The 24,109-nt window shown below is 43.3% G+C and overlaps 1 protein-coding gene across 1 annotated transcript in view; it reads right to left on the bottom strand.

The window, feature by feature from the left end:
- Positions 1-23,643, bottom strand: part of LOC145394740 (alkaline phosphatase-like) — a 315,874-nt gene extending 292,231 nt beyond the window's left edge. The window contains exon 1 of the mRNA XM_080268520.1: positions 23,533-23,643. The gene's annotated coding sequence lies outside the window, so the exon portion shown is untranslated. The remainder of the gene's footprint in view (positions 1-23,532) is intronic.
- Positions 23,644-24,109: the final 466 nt, after the last annotated feature.

Genomic DNA, 24,109 nt, shown 5'->3' with positions numbered 1-24,109 from the left:
TTCATTTGTTTCCTCAGCTCTCACTCTTGACTTCTGTCCCTCCAACAAGCTTCACTTCCATACATTAGAGTTGGTATCTCACCTTACTCTCATGTAGTAACTTTTTCACTTACCTGTTTCTTGTCACAGCTTTCAGGGAACCAGCAACCTTTCTTGCTTGTTGTACCCTTTCAAGCACTTCAACCTCTAAACTTCCATCCTTACTAAGTCATCAACGCATAACACTGTAGTAGTTGTAGTGGCTCTTGAGGGTGTAGGTGCTGAGGGTATTGTACGAGACTTCCCCGTGGCACAGCTTACACTTAATTTGCCCCTTAAATACCACCCTGCCCCTTTCAGTGACTCTCCTCTTTGTCAACACAGGACCATAAAAAGCATCCAGGTGGGGCCGGGGGTTGGCGAGATCTTCAGCTTCTGATGATTCATCTCTTGAGTCATGGCCTTCGTCATGGCTGTCGACGGGGCTGGGACTAATAGTATTTTCTGCCACCACTCTCTCGATCATTTCACACTCTCTATCTGGCTGTCAAAACTGGGCAGTACAGCCGGTACGCCTGGTACTGAGGACATCCACGACTAACAAATTGAAATCAAATTATTTACTGTGAAATATGAAAATATTAAATAAAATGATTCACTTTGCACACTAAGTAACTAAGGAGGTAGGGCTGGAGCAAGGCGTCGTTACTTGTTAACTCGTGAAGTTCTAACACAGTGAACGAAGTGCGGAGCGGAACAGGGAAACAAAGGCTGTGATGTTGCCAGTTTTACTTTTATATGCATTTTCGCAAGACAATTTATTTAATAATTCAATATAGTTATACAATAGCATATGTAATTCCTTACAAAAAATAAAAAATCATGAAAACAGGGTATTTAGATAAAATATCCACAGCCTAATAAATTATTAGGCTGTGGATATTTGATTTGAATAATATGTTTTAATGGTTTTTGTAAGGAATTGCATATGGTAATCTTAATAAATAATGTATATTTATTATTATTTACTAATAATAATGATTTTAAAAATATTAAAAATACATTATCTCTGTTGAAACATTAAGAAATGCTACTACCCCCTTCCCTCCCGCCTCCCCCCACCAACCCTCCCTCATGACCCGCCCCAGCCTCCCCCATCCATTGTCCAGCCATGCAGGAAGCTCCCAAGACCACGTGTCCCTTGGAAGACCACTTGTCCCTTGGACTGCTCAGTGTGCAATCCACAGGGCAGGTGCGCAAGGTAGGTGCGCAAGCGCAGATTTAGTTGTGCAAGCGCAACTAAGTTTGCACTTGCGCACCTGCCTTTTCATGTGCGCAAGCGCAAAATTGTGCATGGTCTCGTGCGGTGCGCAATGCGCAAACAATATCACCGGAGTGCAAGGGTGCGCAATTGCGCTTTGCGCAAGTGTTTGCACACTTGCCCAGCACTGTATATCCCATTGGATCCCAGGGGTGCTGGAGGCATGGCACTGGGTGGGTACTAAGCGTACTGCCCTCCGTCTATTGGCTCATAGTCGTGAAGCTCATAGGTCCCTACCCGGGGGTTCCCTACTTTGTAAAGACTTGAGAAATCCCAGTTCTGTCCAATATTCCGGACACTGGGCTCCAATGGGATATATATATATATATATATATATATATATATATATATATATATATAGTATACACACCAACATGCCTGTGTGCCGCATCTAAAGGAAAAGATATGGCATGTGAGATACTGGGTAGGCCATTACCCAAGGGAACTCATCTCTCACCCTACTATTTGTCACTTCCAAATAAGGAGGAAGAATGTATTCTTAGTGACACTTGAACACTGGTCCTGACAGGGAACAATAATATTCCTCAGCGTGTTGCCTAGTACCGTGTCCACCCATCCTGTTTCTGGATGACGCTCCGTAGTCGCTGTGATAAGAAGACAACCGTTGTTGTATAGGCTACAAGTTGTGACTTCCTTTCCAGCATTTCCCACTCGTTCAGTAGGTGATTCTTTAATTTCCATGATGTCCTGTCCTGCGCAGGCACCCACACATTGACGATGTTTGCCCAGATATATTCACTGGTGTTGAGATCACAACTGTCGCTGGGGTAATCAAGTAGTTGTATGTCTGGCTGTTCCTCAAATCACCTTTTTACAGTTCTTCCGGTATGAACTGGGCAGTTGTCCAGCATGAATATTACTCTCCCAGGAAAAGGGAGTGCAGAAGCAAGCACAGTGGGTAGCATTACTTCCTCCAATATCTTCAAGTACTGGTCCATGGTGAATCTTCCCTCGATCTTAGTCACCTCTCCAACACCATACAGCCAAATCAACCCCACACGTTACATGTAACATGGCCACTTCTCGCGTCTTCATATCTGTTTTGTCTGGCATACCTGTAGGATATGAAATATTGTTCTTTGTTTGCACTGGAAAGACAAGTCATGAATAGGTAGGTTGGCATTTGCTTATCCTGTGATTCATGTGTGTGTGGGGGGGGGGAGAGAGAGAGAGAGAGATGTGTGGTATTTACACTGGATGTGTTGAACGTGTTAAAGCGTAAGGGGATGCTTTGGGGATGCTTTGGCCATGTAACGAAACTGGAGAGAGACGAGACTGACTAAGTGTGTGAGTGAGAAGGGAGAAGAGTGGAGGATGGGGGGGCCGGGAAAGAGGAAGGCCCAAGAAAAGGTATTTGAATAACAATAGTGTGAGTTGGATGGGAGGCACCCTGACAAGTGAAGTGGGTGAAATGGGGGAACATTTCTGTTCGTTACCCATTCTAGGTACAAAGTGTTTGAATTTATAGATGAATAGTTTGTATAATGATAGGTGAATGTATTTGCATCAACAGGTCAACAATAAAGTGGATGTGTTGATATATATCAGGTCAACAATGTTGAGATAATCAGTAATGTTGTAAATTTGCTGATATAACAGGTCAGTAACACTAAGTATACCCGGTACTGAGATAGTCAATAATATTATGAATGTGTTGACATAACAGGGCATTAATGCTTCGTATGTTGAGACAGTCAATAAATGGTGTGAATGTGTTGACAAAACAGGTCAATAATACTAAGTATGTTGAGATAGTCATTCATGCTGTGAATGTGTTGATATAACAGGTCAGTAATACTGTGAATCTTGATATAACAGGTCAGTATTGTGAATGTGATGACAATGGGTCAATAATGCTGTGAAAGTCAAGAATACTACGTACGTGTTAACCTGTATTTCGATAACATTGTGTTGACATAACATGTCAATAATTACTCTGAAAAGGCTGACATAGCAGGCCATAACAGTGAATATGCTGACAGAATAGGTTAGTTATCTTGCAAATATTCTGAAAGATCAATAACTTAATTTTTAACTAATTACTTTGTACGTTCCTTTTCCAGCGGTGCAGTCTCGCATTCAGTGTAGACGATAAGGATATCTCGTTGGAGAATGTGACTGTCTGCCAGGAATCAGGTCTTGTGTTTGCGTGTTCCTGTCCGAACCGAAGACGAAGTTGGCGATGTCGCTTGGTAAACTTCGGCTTTTTGGCATTCTTCTCGCAGTCTTTGACGACACTTGAAGATTTAGTTCATTTCTTTCTGCCACAGCGTTTGGGAAAGAGTAATTGTTTATGACTGCTCGTTTTCTCTGATTGTTCCCAGCAGTTGTTTCCGAGCGACTCCAGGTCTTTGTTAATCTTTTTGAGGTTACCTTCTTCCTCCCACCTTCATAGCCAGTGGTAATCCGTACTGCAAATAATTCCAAATTCAACTGCAATTTGCGTAGGTGACATGCCAGTTTCCCTCAGGCTTACTACCATTCCCCGCAATGCTAGCTTGTCGTGAGGACCCATGGAGGGCTTTTTGTGTGGTGTTGCTGTGCCATGGTAAGCTGGAGTTGTGACTTTGTGAGGCGACCCCCCAGCACCAGGCTAATCACATCTCGGTTGATGACACAGTGTACCAGAGCATCCATTAATTTTACATGATGATTCATGAGGAGAGCAGAGGTCAATAATTTTATGCGGCAGATATTTTGATATAATGCAATATAAAAGGCAACCAATAAATGTATTGGGATCAATTAATCGGAGCTTCCTGCGAATCAATGCAAAAAGTTTCCTGCTGCCCCCTGGGGGTAGGGTTTTTTTTCAAGAATACTCCCCCAGTATCCCTGCTTGTCGTAAAAGGCGACTAAAAGGGTTGGCGGAGGGTTAGTGCCCCTCCCCGGAAAACAACTAACTAAAATAACAAACAATAAGCCTCGGACAAGGACTGACCAAACGATGACGACCAAGGACCGGACAAAGGACATGGTAATTGGAACTTGGAATGTAAGGGGAGCGAATGATGAGGTGAAAGAGAGAGAGATTGTCCAGGTGCTTGAGGGTGCGAAAGTGGATGTATGTGGAATAACTGAAACAAAATGAAGAGGACAAAGTGTGAGAGAATGGAAGTATGGATGGGGTATATGTGCAGGAGTAGGTGAGAATGAGAGGGCAAAGGAAGGAGTATGTATAGTTGTGAGTAAAAGATGGAAGAGGAGCATAAGACAGTATGGATCAGTTGGGTCAAGGATTGTGTGGGTAAAGCTGAAAGTTGGAATACAAATGTGGGCGTTTGTGTGTGTGTATGCACCAACGCAAGATCGTGCTAGAAAAGTGAGAGAAGAGTTCTGGACAAATGTAGAGGTGTGCATGGAAAAGTTTGGAAGGAATGAGAGAGTGTTTTTGATTGGTGATATGAATGGTAAAGTTGGGAATGTGAAGGTGGATGGAATAGTTGGTGAGTGGGGTGTGCCTGCTGAGATAGATGAGAATGGGAGTGCGTTAGTGGACATTTGTGCTGGGAGGGGGTTGGTGATAGCCAATACCCTCTTCAGGCATAAAATGATCTACAGGTATACATAGCAAGTGATGAGATGGGTGGGTGGTGAACTGAATGAAAGGAAGGCAATGTTTGATTATGTGTGTGTGGATGAAAGGATGCGAATATGTGTAAAGGATGCAAGAGTGTATAGAGGTTGGGGGAGTGGACTTTCTGACCACTACTTGGTGGTGGCCAGAATTAGAATGCAAGTAAGATGGAGGAATAGAAGAAGGGAAAGACGAGAGGAGGGAGTAGTTGCAAGGAGAGTGGAAAGGTTACAAGAGGATGACAAAAAAGGCAGAGTATAAGAGAGAAGTGGAGGAACGATTGGGCAAATATGAATTGGAGCAGATGGGAGACGTGGAAGGTGTGTGTAAGATATTTACAGAAGAAACATGTGCAGCATGTGATGTGGTGTGTGGAAGGAAGAGAAGACGGAGGGGGGTGCAAGGAACAGCGTGGTGGACTGAAGAGGTGAAACAGGCTGTGGCACAAAAGAAGAAAGCATACAATGAATGGATGAGAAATAGGGGCGTGGAAGAAGTTGAGAGGCGGAAGAGAGAGTTATATGTAGAAAGAAAGAGGTGAAAAGATTAGTAAGAGAGAGTAAGAAGAGAGTGGATGAGGAATTTCTAAGGAATTTGAGTGTAAAGTGGAGGGACTGTAAGAAAATGTTCTGGAGAGAGGTGAAAAGAGTAAGACAGGGTGGAAGTGAAGTTAGCAGGGGAGTGAAAGATAAAAATGGTAGATTACTAGTGGAGACGGAAGAAAAAGTGAGCAGATGGAGAGAACACTTTAAGGAATTGTTGAACGCAAAGGATGGAAGTAATGCGAGTATAAGTGGCTGGGGCATGGCTGGGAGAAGGGGGGAGGTGAGAAGACAGGAAGAAATCAGTAGGATAGAAGTTGTGGAAGCAATGAAGAAAGTTAAATCCGGGAAAGCCCCAGGAATTGATGGAGTGTGTGGTGAAATGCTGAAGCATGGGGGAGAGATAGTAGTAGAATGGATGTGGAAGATGTGCAGATTGGCCTGGGAGGAAGGTAGAGTCCCGGAGGATTGGAAATCAGGTATAATTATTCCCTTGTACAAAGGAAAAGGGGAAAAAGAAGTGTGTGGTAATCATAGGGGCATTTGTCTTCTTAGTATAATAGGAAAAGTGTATGGTAGGATACTTATAGACAGAGTTAGAGAAAGAACAGAGAAATTTGATGGAGAAGAACAGGGAGGCTTTAGGAAGGGAAGAGGTTGTGTAGATCAGATATTCATTCTTAGATCTTTAGTGGAAAAGTTTCTAGAGAAGGGAAAGAAGTTGTATGCGGCTTTCATGGATTTGGAGAAAGCATATGACAGGGTGGATAGACAAGGATTGTGGAAAGTGTTAAGAATATATGGAGTAGATGGGAAGTTGTTGAATGCTGTGAAGAGTATGTACGATGGTGCGAAGGCTGCAGTGCATGTGGATGGTGAACTTAGTGAATTTTTCTCTTTGAAAGTTGGTTTGAAACAGGGATGTGTCATGTCTCCGTGGTTGTTCAATCTGTACATGGATGGGGTAATAAAAGAGGTACAAGGTAGGGTAGTGGATGTTGGAGTGGCCCTGGTGAGAGAGGATAGTGTTTGGAAACTCCCTGTACTGTTGTTTGCAGATGATACTGTGTTGTTGAGTGAAGACGAAGGGGAGCTACAAGGCTTGGTGGATGAGTATGAAAGAGTGTGTAAGAAACGAAATCTAAAGGTGAATGTAGGGAAGAGTAAAGTGATGGTCTTTGAGAGAGGTGAAGTTAGTGAATGTACAGCGAGGTTGGATGGTGAGGAATTGGAAAATGTGAGTACATTTAAGTACTTGGGTAGTGTGATGAGTAAGGATGGAGGTTTGGAGGGTGAAGTGCTTGAAAGGGTACAGCAGGGAAGAAAGGTTGCTGGTTCTTTGAAAGCAGTGATAAGAAACAGGGAAGGGAGCATGGAAGTGAAAAAGTTGCTATATGACAGTATTGTGATACCAACTCTAACGTACGGAAGTGAAGCTTGGACATTGTTGGAAGGACACAAGTCAAGAGTGAGAGCAGTGGAAATGAGTTATTTAAGAGGAGCCTGTGGAGTCACGTGGAGAGACAGGCTGACGAATGAGGATATAAAGGAGCGTTGTGGTGTTGATGTGGATGTGATAGGAAGCGTTATGAGGAACACACTGAGGTGGTTTGGCCATGTGGAGAGGATGGAGGGTGAAAGACTGACGAAGAGAGTGTATGTGAGTGAGGTGGAGGGGGGAAGAGGGAGGGGGAGGCCGAGGATGAGATGGAGGGATGGGGTGGAGAGGTATATGAGAGAAGGGGGTGTGAGTTGGGAGCAGGGCAGTGAAATGGCGGGGGACAGGGCGACTTGGAGGCGATTTGTTTGTGGCCACCCCAAACGGGATTGAGGTGTCTGGCAATAGACAGATAGATAGATGAAAACGGCATCTGAAAGGATGAGGATACGACTGGACAAGCGGGGACATAATGTAATTAGCGTCATACATGCATACAAAATATTTAGCACAAATTATACGGTGTATTTCTCCCAGTATCCTGAAGAGGACACGGAGTTTCTCATCTCAGGGAGCACGGCAACATTCGCAACAAGTGCTGGACAGAAGATATTATGGTGCCAAATAATGACCATTTGCGGCCCTACACAATATGTGGATTTCTAGTTTATTTCATAAATCAAGGTATTTCAAAAGTGTGAACTGGCTGAAAATGCAGCTACCAGTCATTCTTTGTTTCACATACACACACACACAACGAAATATAATCCATGTTCACAGGTGTTAGTCTGATTTTAAAAAATAATCAGCGATAGATGACAGGGATACTCCCACCACTAAGCTAAGAACGCCTCCTCTTGCAGCTAGATAAATAGTGTAAATATAGTAATTAAAAATTAATACAAATGGGTACAAGAAAATTAATAAACAATACCCTCGTCTTATGAAGAGTTGAAGCATCATGAGAGGCAAGCAGTGCGGATAAATGGTTTGTGGTGCCGAGCAGAAAGTGAAGAGCGAAAGGAATATTAGAACGTAGGAGTACAAAAAACAGGAAAATAAAGGCGACAAAGGGATGGACTGCGAACATACCAATAAAAGAAGTTATAATATTGTGCAATATGTGACTTCCATATTCAACAGAATATTGCATAATACACAACCGACAAATCTACAGGTCAAAGTGTCTTCACTTATGACAATTTAATATTTATTTAAGGATATACTAATGCCTACAGCTAACATAAAGTTTTATTTAAAATTCGTTGATCAAACGATTATTATGAATTAACTGGAGAAGAACGCGCGCGCGCGTGTGCCTGTGCGTGTGTGTGTGTGTGTGTGTGTGGGTGTGTGTGTGTGTGTGTGTGTGTGTGGGTGTGGGTGTGTGCGTGTGTGTGTGTGTGTGTGTGTGTGTGTGTGTGTGTGACGTCTATGTACACATTCTATAATGCAACATCAGGATATTTCGTTGAGGTTTTCGTGGACCTACTTTCCCTTTACGTGTTCAGCAGTCCTGGAAGGAATTTATGTATTTCATTTAGTTTTCCTAATGGCTGCATAACATTTCCTACAAAATCTTCAGCTAAACTTGCATGAAAGGACTAACGTAATTATTAATTCAACAGCTATACTGTGATCGAGGTTTCATTCTTTGAGCTGCTGATCATGAGCTTATGAGACAGGTGCTGAAGGTGCCAACGCTTATTTTGTTCAGTGTTGCGTTTTGTACACCTGCTATAAAAATTTCCGTTGAATTCATTCGGTATTTAGCAGTCAGTAATTCAGTGTTAGGTGACACACATACTATAAACGATGGAATGGAGGCATATTCATGATACCGTGGGTAAAATATACAGCAGAAGCAGACGCCAATCACCACCTGTGTTACAAGTCCACCTAAGGAGTTTTTTTTTTTTTTTATTGGGGCTTAACCCGCCCCGTCCCGTCGACATATGGGTACGTTGCAACGATTTGCGTTTGCCAGTCCCGGCGACGTACCGGTACGTCGTGCAATTGCAATTTGCATAATTTCGACAATTTTCAAAATTCGTGCTTGATTTGCGGTACGTACCCTCGCATGACCTTCCCCTACCTGCCACCAGGCGGGGACACTCGGCAACCCCGCGCGACCCACGCTAGCCCACCACTCGTCCACTCACCTGGTAGCCACAGTCCTGCTCAGACATGGCTAAGAGAGGTCTCTCAGACAGCGAAATTCAAGTCGCCCTGGACACCTTTACCGGCGACAGTGATTCCCCACTGGACAACGAGGATATGGACAAGGATTATGTGCAGCCAGAGGAGGAAGAAACCACCAGCAGTGACGAGGAAGTTCCGTCTCCCAGGAAGCGGCAGTACGTGACTTACCGTGCTGCTAGAGAGGGGCAGGAGGCAAAGAAGGCACGTGCAACATCCTATCCCTATCCCCAGCGTGATTTGGAACCAGAATTCAAGGACGAGGACGAGGATGAGGACGATGACGGAGCCGTGGGACGTGCTGCCACGTGGTATGGACGGGAGGTGATTACACATCGTGGCCCAGAGTGCACACCACGTCGTATGAGCAGGTATGGGCCTAGCATTTTGTTTGGGGAGCTAGGAAGTCAAGTGGAGGGAGTGGGGAGTGAAAGGGAAAGTCCAGGGAGGATTAGGGAAAGTGAGAGTGACGTGAGTGAGTCATTGCTCTCCCTGCGTAGTGTGAGGCGGCGTAGTGGATCACTTGGGCTGTGCGGGTGCGTTCCTTATCACGTGGGGTTGTGAGGGAGGGGGAAGGTGGGGAGGAACCATTCCAAAGCACGTCTTATGCTCCCCAATATCCCCTAACACGTGGTCGAGCCAGGTTGCGTGAGAGAGCACGTGGTGTTGTAATGGAGGGGGAAGGTGGGGAGGAACCACTCCCCAGCACGTCTTATGCTCCCCAATATCCCCTAACACGTGGTCGAGCTAGGGTGCGTGAGAAAGCACGTGGTGTTGTAATGGAGGGGGAAGGTGGGGAGGAACCACTCCCCAGCACGTCTTCTGCTCCCCAATATTCCCCTATTTCATCCCCACAGCCCCCTAATGTTCCTCAAGGCCGTAAGGGTAAGGGAAAGGGAAAGGGTAAAGGCAGAGAGAAGAGGAGTGACAGTGGGGAAGCCCTCCGCACTCCTTCTCCCCCACCTCCCCAACCAGGATCTCCTCCCCACCCAGACGAAGGCGGTGATGGGGATGATGGGGACGAGGGATTTGTGTCGTGGGATTGGGAGGATGGGAGTGATTTTTCTCCCCTCATTCACCCCTTCACTGAGCAGGGGCGATCTGGCTGCATTGCACCAGGAATTCACCGTAATTCCACCAGGTTGGATTTTTTCCACCTGTTTTTCAGTGAGGCATTTGTTGATCAGATTGTATACCAAACAAACCTGTTTGCAAGCGCCCAGCGCCTAGAGAGTGAAAGATTGCGAACAAGGAGTAGGCATTCTATGATCTATGATTACCCTGTCTCCCTTCCAGAAATGTTCTTAATTTTTGCCCTGGTCCTTTTGATGGGTATTATAAGAAAGAATAGAATTCCTGCTTACTGGGCTAGGGACCCTGTTATGTTTACCCCCATATTTGGTCAAGTGATGAGCCGTAATCGGTTACAACAAATTCTAAGTCGCCTCCATTTCTATGATGCTCATGACCCTGCAAATGCAAACAACACTGATAAAATGAGGCAAATTAGGTTGGTCTTTGATCACCTCAGGCAAACCTTTCGTTCCTCATTCTATCCCTATAGAGACCTCGTCATAGACGAGAGTCTCGTGTTGTGGAGAGGCAATATTTCATTCAGACAGTATATACCCAGCAAAAGGCACCGTTTTGGGTTCAAGATCTTTGTTACGTGTGACTGTAGGACTGGATACGTGCAAGACATAGTCTTGTACACCGGTGCAGAGACAGACATAATAGAAGATCGAAGTATTGGACTGTCGGGAGCAGTGGTAAAGACGATGATAGAAGACTACCTTCATCGTGGTCACGTTCTCTACCTCGACAATTGGTACACTAGCCCTCTTCTCGCTCGTTATCTTCACATGCATGAAACGGGAGTCTGTGGAACTGTAAAGGTGAACCGGCGTCACATGGCCAAGGTAGGGCGGAAACTTGCAAGGAATGAGGTTGTCTTCTTCAAAGCCAACAACATCCTTGCAACAATGTGGAACCACACCAGAGAAGTAAGCCTCTTGTCCACGGTTCACCGGCCCTTGATGCACCGTACTGATTCAGTAGATTACCGTAGCGAGAGCAGGCGTCGTGTTTGGAAACCTGAGTGTGTTATGGATTACAATATAAACATGCGCCTCGTGGACCAGTCAGACTCCATGATATCGACGGTAGAGTGTGCCAGGACCACGATGAAGTGGTATAAAAAACTGTTCTTTCACTTGCTAGATATCACTGCTCTGAATTGCCACCACCTTCACGCCATGACCACAGGAGTTCAGGAAACATTTGAAGGGTTTGTGAGGGAGCTCACAAGAGAAATCTTTGCAAAGTATGCTGTTGAAAGGCCCCAACATCGCACCCGCACTGCCCCTATTGCACAAACTCCCCAGAGAATATCCGGCCGCCATTTCCCCACTCCTATCCCTCCCCGGCCAAACAGACCTAGGCCCCAACGCAGGTGTCACGTGTGCAGTAATTCCCAGGTGAGACTCACGACACAGAGGAAGGACACCCGCTATGAGTGCGTGCAGTGTGACGTGGGTCTCTGTATTCACCCATGTTCTAGTGAATATCACACGTTGATGCAATTTTAGTATGTTGTGAATGCGAAAGGACGCAGAAATTATGAGGTAAATGCGACAGACAGACGCTCAGTGAAATTATCAGTCATGTTGATCTCCAAATATTAGTATAAAGTGCATACGGGTAGAACATAAGTGAAAACATTGTATGTAAGTATATAAATCTGCCCTAAGTTGAAACTTACATAGCGAGGGTTTTATGATGCGATATTCTGTCGCTCAGTGCAATAAATACGGCCCGTAATTATATAATTATTATTATGGGAAATTCTTACGGGTATAATATAAGTTCAAATTATTGTAAGTGATGATATTTATTCTAAGTCAAATATTCATAGCGTGTGTATAGAGATGCGATTTCCTGACGCTCAGTTGAATGAATGAGGCACGTATTAGTCAAAATAAAAGTCAGCAAGTGATAAAGTGAATAATTAGTATATAAGTGTTTGAGTGAATTAGTATATAAGTGTGTGAGTATTATGTTTGTCGAAACATTCCTTGCGAGGGTATTTTCAGGCGATATTCTCACGCTCACTTGAATAAATAATGGCAGTAAGTATGTACAGTGCAGTATAGGGGTGTAAACGTGTGTAATGTAAGTGGGAAATTATAATTGGAGTGAATAAATAAAGTAGGTGATGAAACACGAGTGTTTGAGATCGTGGTTGCTACGTGAATATGCGCTAGCATATCGCTAAATGCCCTCGTAATGAATTAAAATAATTGAAAACCTTTACAATGGTGGAGGAAAGGTTCTATGTAAAGGGGAAAATAACTGGAAAGTGATAAAACAATTTGGTATGTTGAAGTATGAGTCATAGCGAGTGCGCTTACTAAGCTGATGTGCGCTATACTTATGCTGCATGTCATCATAATGAATGAAAACATCTGAAAACACTTACAAACAGTTGTAATTGGTAAAATGTCATTGAAACAGAAGTATACAAGTAGAAAAAATGATAGGTTGACTCATACCAGACACTCAGCATATAGCATGTTATGACTCGGACCAAACTCGCTATGCTCGCGCGATGGTACAATGCTTATTTTTCATATATATGTGTCTGAAATCCATTATATTGTTACTGTTATTGTTTATTAGTTCAAATTCAATAAATATAGAGGTGTTGTGTGTTGTTTCTCCCATTATTCCTTACCATAGAAAACGTAAACACATATCCAGCCCATTACAGAACACCATACCTGCGGGGGGGAACCGCACCTGTACGGACCACTTATAGACCACGGGAACCACTCTCTTTGTGATTTTCCTTCGTTTCTCGACCTAAGCGGAAGTTTTAGCAAAAAAAAATTTTTTTCCAAAAAGGCTCGGGACTGGGGGATGTCATAGGTGCGGAAAACCTCGGGACGTGACGGGTTAATGGCCATCACCCTCATGGTGGGGTACTAGGCCAGCCTCGTGTGTATGTCTAGCGCCATCCAACTCCCCCACCGCACAAAAAAAACGCCGATTTAGGGGACCAATCGAGGAGGGAGCATGTGGTTGAATGCTCGTAGGTCGGCCAGACGCACCTCCTTCCCTCTGACAATCAGCACAGGTCGTATCTCCTCACGCTGGTCGGCAGCCCGGAGCAGATCGTATAAGGTGGAGTAGGTAGTTGCTCCGAGCTGGTATGACCGGGTGTGGGCGTTGACGGCCAGGAGGTGTCGGTAGGAGGCTACGTCTAGCCGATCCTTGAGGTCAGTAATGGAGGTCGAGATGGGGTGCCCTACACCACCAGAGGAGGGGAAGACCCACTGACCTCCTCGGCCGAGGAGCCGGTCGACGCATCCTCGGCCATTGAGGCAGTGTCTGAAGAGTCCTGCCCCTCCTCTGTAATCGATGCTGGGTCGTGGACGTCTGCGGTGGTCTGGGCCGTATTCTCGTCCGTAGCCGGGTCAGCAACCATGGTAGCAGTCCGCCTGTTGAGGGGAGCTTCCAGCCTAAGCTGTTTCCTCGGGGTGGTGCAAGGGGCAGCAGGTCGTGGCTGCCGAGCCCGACGCTCCCGTTGGCGAGGAACCGAGTGTACATCACGGACAAAGCACTCGGGGATGATAAGGCGGGGCAGTCCGTTCTCCTCGAGGATCTTAGGGAGAAGAACACGCAAAGCCCCCTTATCACCCCCACAAAAAGCCTTCGCCATCACGATGGACATCTCCACGACGAGCTTTACCTGTCCAGGACTCCTATGGTGGTACCATTCTTAAGTGGCGGTTTGGGTGGGGCACGAACCTCTGTACAATGTTGCCACGTGTTCCATAGCCGCTATGTGAACGGCTCTGATATATGTAATAGGCATCACATTAAGATAAACACATAAGAGTATAATGGTAATGTGTGTATTATAATATATGAAAGAACAGTAAACTTATTATGCGTAAAATATTTATACGGCAATACAGAAACGTGGCATAAATATTTTATAGTGTTGCTTAAAAAAAGTAGTCACTTTTATTGGCTGTTACCGTATTTCTGGGGTTGGTAATCATGTCACAATTATGATTATAAGATAATGTGCAGGAATATAAGTAAAAATATGTAAATTTCTTAGTAAAAAAAAAAATTACATTAAACCCTCATGAGCGGCAACACTCACACACACCCAGTCCCACCTGGCCAGAGCTTCCTCTATCCTAGGCCTGTTTGGGGACACCTCTTAAAAAAAGACACGCCAAGACTTTTACCTCCTGGGTGGTGTGGAAATAGTCAGATTTACAGTATGTACATTATAACGTAAAAGAAAATAACCAAAATGTATCCTAAAATACCACAGACGAGAGAGAGAGAGAGAGAGAGAGAGAGAGAGAGGGAGGGGGGAAGGCAGACCAGGGGCAGTGTTGAGTGCAGCTGAGTGAGAGATGGAGGAAGGGAGGGAACGAAGAAGGGAGAGAGTGGTTGAATGAAAACAAATCATGGCGCCACAATAGTGATGTCATCTGGCGCAATATGTACAACAATAATATTTTTAAATATAATTAGATATAATAAAAACAAAATAAAGAAATGAAAGCACAAGTTTGTCACTTATAAAAGAAACAAAATTCCCAAGGGTGACGCACATCTCCCCCCAGGAGAGAGAGAGAGAGAGAGAGAGAGAGAGAAGGCAGGCCAGGGGCAGTCTTGAGTGCATTGTCAAGCTGAGGGAAAGATGAAGGGAGGGAAGGAAGGAGGGCGAGAATGATTCAATTAAAACAAATCAAGGCGCCACAACACCGAGGTCATTTGGCGCCATATGTAAAACAATAATATAATAAAAAACAAAATAAAGAAATGAATGCACAAGTTTATAAGACATGTGAAAGAAACAAAATTCCTTAGGGTGACGCACATCTCCCCCCAGGAGGGAGAGAGAGAGAGAGAGAGAGAGAGAGAGAGAGAGAGAGGTATCGCGGGTATGGAAAACGTGGCAACACTGTACAGAGGTTCGTGCCCCCACCCAAACCGCCAGTTAAGAACGGTACCACCATAGGATCCCTAGCCTGACGTCCCTGGGCCGTGAGACGTCGCCGTGCATGGGCAGAACCCTGCATGGCCTCACCTCCTGGCCCAGTAAGATCCCAGGCCTCAGGATCCTTAGGGGTCCCAAACAGTCTAAACTCCACCAGCTCTCCATCACCTAGGGAGCGTTGGAGGTGCCGTGGGTTTGGCTTAACTATCGCCTGGCGGTGCACAGAAACATCAACGCCAGTATCCTGGCGTTTGATGAATCTGTACCCTGCCTGTACGTTAAACCAAACCACGGTCCCCCGGATCTACTGGGCTACAGGCGACTGTGGCTGGCTGGTTGCTCCCCTCATCGGGTCGCAGGCAGTGTCAATATGTCTGTCTTCCATGGCTGCTCTGGTCGAACTCCTGTAAGGAGTGTCGGGAGCTTCATCCATAAAGACTACGGCCTAGTAAGGGTTGCTGTAAGTCGCAATATTTCATAACCTTGGAAAAAAGTGTACCCCATTCATTGTGGCCAATGGTACATTGCTAACGCGACCGTGGGTGATTCTTAATCCCTGCATTGCGATGACGTGTATTTCTACTTTGTAACTGACTGTATTCCTAAAGAATAATCAGTCTCAGGGTGACTTTTTCATCTTGAAGAGTCAGATTCAGTCTCCGTTATATTTTTTCCTGCAGTGGCGCTCTAATAAACTGAGTAACAACTGTGTGGAAGTAAAAAAGAAAAAGTATTAGGACTACAGATGTTAAAACTCGTGCATGGCGTGCCAGTAGTTCTTGGTACACTGATATTTCTTGTGTAGAACTAATATAAATTGTTGGATAGGGTAACATTATTAACTCTCTCTCTCTCTCTCTCTCTCTCTCTCTCTCTCTCTCACACACACACACACACACACACACACACACACACACACACACACACACACACACACACATACACACACACACACACACACACATACACACACACCACTGAGCAGTCTACGTTGTTAATATATTCAAAAAGGATAATCAGATGTCCCCTAATAGCAAAAATAGGGAGTGACTTCTGAGATGTTATCCTGTTCAGCCAGTTAACTCATTTAATATAATAATCTTTCACCTTTCCGACTATTATAATTCCGCTGCGGAGAGGCTTACCAAACTCAAGAGTTCTCATAGGCTGAATAAAACAGTCTGGTAGCCGCTGTAATAAAATACATATTGTGTACTGTGAGTGAAGTGATTAATATTATTTTTATGTTAATTTGAGATGGCAACACCGATGTGGGGGAAACATGGACGAAACTGTGGGGCAAACATGGACGAAACACCCTTTAAGGACAGAGAGAGAGAGAAAGAGAGAGAGAGAGAGAGAGAGAGAGAGAGTAGATCAGAATGCTGCTGATGTAGTTTACTAAAAAAAAAAAAAAAAAAAAAGTTTGACCTAGGTAAGCAATGCCGGACTTAACAAAAATACACCTAGATGGAGCCACTTGCCAAACAGCACGAATATACATTCGCGTGGTCCCTGTCGACAGTTCCTTAGATAATGTTGTTTTGCTACCAATTAGTTACTTAGCATATAAAAGAAGCCTATCAAACATGATGTCCATTTAACATGGCGAAAAAATAAAAGTTTAGTGTTGAAATAAAGGCAGGCGACCATCGACAAGGGACAAGTGATAATATGCGTTTGACGTGGTGTGGGTTCCCTGCCTCAGTACGATGAAGTCTTACTTTCCCTTTATTCTTGCTACGTTCAGGCGATTACATATACATTAAGGAATGCAGACAAGAGGGGTATGAGTTAACCTTTTCAGTGCCATGGTGTATCCTTTTTTCTTTTATTATTACTCGCTTAAAGGCCGGCTTCAGCGGCCACTCCTCGGTGTCAAGTCAGTTCCTATTTTTAGTCGAAAGGAAATTACTCATGCCGTCAGCGAGTCCGTGCGAGGAATTTTCGTTTATTTTTATCCTGTTGGGACACCCGTTGATAAGAGAGAGAGAGAGAGAGAGAGAGAGAGAGAGAGAGAGAGAGAGGAGAACGGAATAAGTGGTATGGGTGTGTGTGTGTGTGAGAGAGAGAGACATGCTAGCAGTGTTTGCTGTTATACTAAATTATACTATAGCATGACAGGATACATTTTTTCGAGTATAAGGAGGGAGAAAGGAGAGGCGAGAGAGTGATAATACAAGCAAGTCACTCCTCTCTCTTTTGTCATGCTGGTATTTTTAATGCGGGACCAAGGACGAGTCCATCCCCTCCACTAAATGCAAATACTAAATTTCAAGCAAAAGGCCAGTAATGAGTCATAATTCGGGAACCGTTGGCCTGATTGGACTGGAAATTGTTTCATTCTTCAAGTTAGAGCTTTTTAACGGTTTCTTGCTCTAACAAAAACTGCGCTACGTTGCGCCGTTTTTGTTGTGTTACGATAACAAACAGACATAAAGAAATCGAATCATTATAATACAGATACTCAGACTACCGCTTCACGATTTTATGAAAAGTAAGAACGATCGTCTAAAGTCCAGGGTTAAACTAGGCTATATATATCTTATCCTTCGGGTTGAAAAACCTCTGCTAAGCCAAGTAAGATCCTCTGGTGGCAGAAAGAATAATCCAGAAAAGACGACCTCGGGCTGAAGGGTTTAACTCGTTTACCTGTCCATATTCTTAGTTCTGCTTCCCATGCCGGTCAGACTGTTGGACGCACTTGTTCCCCCCATCCCTTGTCTCTGATCGCCCAGTGGTACAGTTGGGGATCTGGATCAAAATCCGACAAGTTGCGCCTCTCTCTCTCTCTCTCTTTCTCTCTCTCTAAGTTGTTCACCTCTCTACCTACACAGTATGTTTATCTGCCTATTTATCTATCTATCTGTCTGCCTGTCTCAGTCTATCCACCTATCTATCTATCTATATACCGGTATCTAATACTTTATGCTGCATCCTTTGTGGGATGACTTCGACAACAGGACTTCCGCGTGTTCCTTTCCTGCTCAGTAACAACCCTTGACGCATCACCACTCTCTCTTGAATTCTTTCACATTTTATCACTTCATCTCGTTGTCGGTCTCCCTCCCCTTCTCTGCTGAAAAGTCCTTCCGAACATGTGGTACTCTCGCATCTGTCTCTCCATCTCGTTTTCGGCCTCCCTTCCTTCTCTGCTCAAAAGCCTCCCTTACATACTCTGGCACCTTATCTCTCCATCTCGTCTTACATACCCTTACTCTCAAGCCTCATCTCTCCATCTGGTTTTCGGCCTGCGTCTCCTACTCCCAACCATCCTTACATACTCCCGCATCAAGGCTCGTATTCTGGATAACATAGAAGACTTCGTACTATCTCTTTTGTAACAATTTATTTTACACATTACACTTCAACATTCTACTGTGTATGCTCTATATTGTTCCAAAGTATGCACAGTTTTTAGCAATACATAAAAAAAAAAAAAAAAAGAATAATGGAGTGCAAAATATACGCAAAGGAAGAGGTGAGAGTATATCTTCAGAGCCACTAGGAGTACAAATTATCTCTTCATCCCCTACTCATTCTGTATACAGTAATAAAGAAGCACAGAGGAGATGCTACCAAGTCTCCTGTGATGACAATACACACCAAACATTAGGATACATATCGTTAACTAATTAAGCCTTACTAATTTCTTCTATGCCATTTAAGTCATTATAATACTGGCATATATTACATAAGAATCGCGACTAATCTGATGAGTGAATAAGTATACAGGAGAGGAAAAATTGCTATACTGCCTTCATATTAACTTGGCCCTGGTTTTTGCCCTTTGGCAGCTTATTCCACGCAGTTCAGTGGCTCAAAAGGATAATGCTGCGATATACATCCTTTCCGTAACATTTCTTTGTGGCTAGCATCATATTCTAGCGTTGACTAGCTATTGCCACAACCCCGCATTCAAGATAGACGGACGACAATTTTAGGGCAGATTAGTTTAAAAAAAGGTATAGTAATCCTCCTGGGCTTACGAGAATACGATTGTGTTAAGTATATCGTGTAATCATCAGAATTTATTTCCCCCTAATCACTATTTACCCAGGAATACAAATGGGGACCTTGAAGTTACATGGATGGTTACGTGTCGTATTCTTGGGGAATATTGAGACAACACCATCAGTGACCCTGGTGTAGTCAGTATGCCTCAACCCCATCGGACCAAAAATATATACTCTTAATGCCACCAGACGGTTTTATTCAACGTAGAAAACGGTTTTCCAACTGAAAGGGTTACATGCAGCCTTCACCAGCCTTTGCACCATTGCAGGTCATTCACATATTAAATATAAATTGTTTGGATGTAGGAAAAATAGCTCAGACAGACATCTTCGCACTGAGCAGGTTAATATGAAGCCTCCTATTTCTTCATCTAATTATGATGATGTAAACTCAAGTATCATTATCACCGAGTAAACAGATGTGAAAAAAAGTCTTAAACTGGTAAACAACAGAATTATAAACAGTTTTATAAAAATAAATAAGCCATCACTATCCTCACCCCTTGTCTTAGAACAGTATCACCAGTGTTATATGGCACCGCACTTTTTTTTTTCTTCAAGATTTTTAACACCTCTTCCTTAGCGATTTATTCAGTATTCTTACACTATAGTATACTCCTGTACCTTGTACATTATTCATGGAACAATGCCGGTATCAAAATGATATGAGCAGAACACACGGGAATGTTAAGGTGCAATATACAAAATAAATCGCAACAGAGATGCTACAATGCCTCCTGTACAACGTAAAATAGAGCTGCAAGACACTCGACCAGCACGTGGCCCAGTCAAGGACACAAGACTGCTCCCTCAGAGTGTGTGTGTGTGTGTGTGTGTGTGTGTGTGTGTGTAGGGGGTGGGGTGAGGGTTACAGTGTGCCCTTGACAATATGACACAACTGACTGTATTACCGTCACTTAACGAGGTTCCCATGCTTCTATTTCTTGCTAGTTTGTTACCTCCGCCAAAGAAGTTGGGAGACGGTTATGTATTCACCCCTGTTTATCTGTTTGTCCATATATCTAAAAAAAAAAAAAAAAAAAAAAAGCTACAGATAGATTTCAATGAAATTTTTTGGATATGTGGGTCATGGGCCATGGAAGAGTTTATTAATATTGGTGGCGATCTGAATTTGAGTCCCAGTTCTTTTTTTTTTTTTTTTTTTTTTTTTTTGTATCTGCCCGCAGTATACCTAAAAAATATATTCATGGATTTCAGTAAAATTTTGTGGATATGTGAGTCATGGCCTTGGAAGAGTTAATTAAATTTGGTTGACCTGAGTTGTATAATCGCTGGCAGCGGTATGCACTGTGTGTGTGTGCTGCATGTGGCACGGTAATATTTGCCTGTAATGCTGAAGATGGAATCTATGTTGGTATTAAAGAACACAGCAGAATGAAAGTTAATACTGAGGTGTAATATTCAAGAGGAAATAATTAAGAACGAGGCACTAGAAAGCCTTTTAAGCTCACACGAATGTGGACTAAAGTGAAGAAGACTAAACAATATTAAGTGCGGTATTCTTAGTTGTATAGTGACTCTGCAACATCTTTTTGTCGACCCTTGATTTTGCATATTACGCCTTTTCATCCTGGTGTTGGTTATAGTTATCCTTTTATTTTAGTCATACATTGCACCAACATCATACAACAGGATAATGGTACAATACTACTGTGTAGAATAAGTCGGCAGAGAACAGGTGTTAGGAACTCTCGTAAGGTAACTAAAAATGCGACTGTCAGTGTGGCTGTTGGCATGATGTAGAAGACTTCGTAGTAACTATTCCACGGAGATATATTTTGTATATTCAACTTTTTTTTTAATCCTCTTTATGTTTCCGTGGAAAATTAGGCCGATAACAGAAGTTCATAAAAATCGCTTAGGAATAGATGTTACAAAGTGTTATGTATCGTCCATAATACTGCTCTTTACTGTGAGATAACTGCGTAGTCCAACGAGCACTGTGAAACTGAACATTAACATAAGTAGTGTTTTCGTGCCACCATTTGAGCAGTCACAACCAGGAGCAACCGGTAGCTTCTCGAGTGTTTTTCACATCGTCGTTTTTAACTGACCGTAACCGCAGAGTCTGGGAGCAGGCCAACCCTTTACCAGCATGCACCAGTGGAGCCGCTCGGTCATGCACGCAGTGACCAAAATAAAATGAACAATACCAGACGACGGACGAACAGAGCAAGAGTTGTTTATTATCAACGTAAGTTTTTTTTTTTTCCCTAAGTGTCCGACTCTGACCAAAGGCTCAGGGCCTATTTCTCAGGGGCAGTCACCTATCCCAAGGCCCAGTAGTCCTCCTACACCTCCACATGTCACCATTTCGGCGCTAACACCCACCGTCCATACTGAATACATGCTAGGGCTTGTCTCATACAGGACTGGTGTATTGGTATTAGCGGGGGTACTTTTACGACATGTCGGCGGGTCATCTGGTAGATCAGGAAAGTCTGCTTTTTAGGAAATTCAAATCCTTAAACTGTTCCCTGTCCCAGCCGGGATTCGATCCTGGGTCCATTAGGACTGCAGGCCGCCTCTCTACCGATTCAGCCACCGCCTCCCCACTATAAAACAAGTTATGTTGATGCTGATAATTATTATTGACGAAATTAAAAAAAAAAAAAAAAATGTTTTAAAAAGGAGACATGATAGTACTACGGGACTGCCGACATGATTCTATACTTATACACGGATAAAATAATGAATGTCGACATCTATGGAGAAACATGAACCATATAGTGTTATTCCCTTAATGTATATATATATATATATATATATATATATATATATATATATATATATACTGTATATATATATAGTAAAAGTCCTTTAATCCAGAATGCAATAACCCACGGACCTTCCGGATTATCAGATTTTCCCGGACTATCATACGGGTACCTGAAAATGTTTAAAACACCCCCCAAAAATAATAAATTTCAGTAATTAAGAAATTTTAGTTTTCTTTACTTACCTTTGTAGTGTAGTGCAAATATCAGCTATTTGAGGTGCGGAATTGGATAGTTCGGTGCACCGCTTTCGGCTATGTTTCAATATTTTTCTATTTTTTCCCGATTATTCTTGACTTTTTACCCTAAAAAAGCTAAAAATGACCCTTGGGTGGATTTTCCGAACCATCGGGTTTCCCAAACCATCGGATGCCGGATTATCGGAAGTTCACTATATATATATATATATATATATATATATATATATGTATATATCGTGATGAGGTACTTGATATCTAAGCAAGTGTTGTACTCAATGTTGCTGGGTCCTGGGTAGACACACGATATATGAAGAATGCAAATCAGTATACCTCACATAAAGAAGATCCGATTAATAATGCAGATAAGAGTTCAAGTAACCCTTCATTGTTAATCCGTTATGACAAAAAATTATACGAGGTGGTGCTGTGTGCCGACCCTGATCGGGAAGCATTTTGGTATGTGGCGGGAATGGTGGTGATGGTACACCCAGTGTTTATCATCGCTCTTCCACCCAGTCTTCCACAAACCAAGAGGAAGTGACAGTTTTCCGGCGGCTACCTTGGGGCTTGACCGATGAAGACCGGTAAAATCGGCAGCACGAAAATGCGGCTAATAAAGAAAGCTTCAGTTACTTCCCCCCCCCCCTCTTCTTTTCCAAAGTAACTAACATTTTTATTTCAGATCGTTCACTGTTTGTGAGGTTCCCAACTTGTCTCTTAGTAATTGGCTGATAGGATCGTATTCATAGTGGAAACTGAAATTTCGTATCACCTCTTTCATAACGATTAATTTTCCGGCGCATTGACTGTAGTGTCCTCTTGTATGTTACTAGTGCACGCTATGTCGCCATAAATACGGTATAGATCTGAGAATGTTAAGTTATAAAGCACAAAATGTATCGCTAAGCAATAGGTGTTACGAAGCCACCTATGGTACATAGAATCCGGCGCTTCGAGACATACACTTCATTCTTTAATCACAAAGGGTAATGCAGTCTTCCAAGTTTTTGATACTGTATGAGAGCTTCTCTAGGGGCGGCCCAGTCCGTCTGTCACTCACTACCGATTTTCGGAAACAAGGTGCTTCACTTCCGTAGACTTCAGCGACTTTAGCTAACTCACATATTAAGGAGATGAAGCTCACGTTCCACGTGAGTGGATTTCAGTAATTTTAGCGGTTTCCTATTAGGGCCCTGAAGTTCCAGCACCAATCTAGCACTGTACATTTGTGCTTGATGACGGCAATTCCTGAAGTACGTGACGAAGATGGAATGTGTTTGGTCGACATGTTAACTGTATTACAGCCTATGATGTGGATCCAGACAACATATAACTACAGGGGTTCTGAAAATGACCATCAAAATTTGGAGCTTGCAGTCACCCTAGTTTAAGCCTACGACCTTTAGTATTACATACCTGCAGTCCACTTGTTTAGGTAGAAATATTTATGGTGCAGTAAAATCCGTGCAAGTCCTGCATTCTTGTCACCTGCAACTTATATAATTTTAGTTTGTTGCTAATACTGGTAAAGTCCGGGACAAAAATGTCGCTTTCACATAAAGTTTGTTTCCTCTATCTGCAATTTTGTAAACCAGATCACATTAAAATCTAACCATCGTTTCTGCTGCTTAACGTCACTTTTAATTCTAGCATTTTTCAGCCATAACATCTAATGTGTTTTCGCTTTCATTTCATATACATAAATGTTGCCTGATCGCTTATAAATATTCCCAACTTTTCATTAAGGGCTGTAACACTCGTTTTGCCACTTGTATTCGCTGTTATGTCAGAGATACACCAAAGACCAACATGGCTTCACTAACGCCGGGTTATTGCTTCCTCAGCATGTCTCGGGGCCCTATATTTATCAGTGCTCGGAAGAGTAAGTTGTGTATGAGATTCCTTGTTATTATAAGTTGGTCCTCACTCATATAACCCTGAAACACCTCACATTCAGCTTGAAGTGAATTCAGAAGAGACAAAATTCGAAAGA

This window comes from Coenobita brevimanus, chromosome 28, assembly GCF_032717465.1.
Source record: "Coenobita brevimanus isolate Jiangsu-jjx chromosome 28, ASM3271746v2, whole genome shotgun sequence".
Classification (NCBI taxonomy): Eukaryota; Metazoa; Arthropoda; class Malacostraca; order Decapoda; family Coenobitidae; genus Coenobita; species Coenobita brevimanus.
The sequence above is the reverse complement of the archived record's forward strand: the minus strand, read 5'-3'. Positions and strand labels throughout refer to the sequence as shown.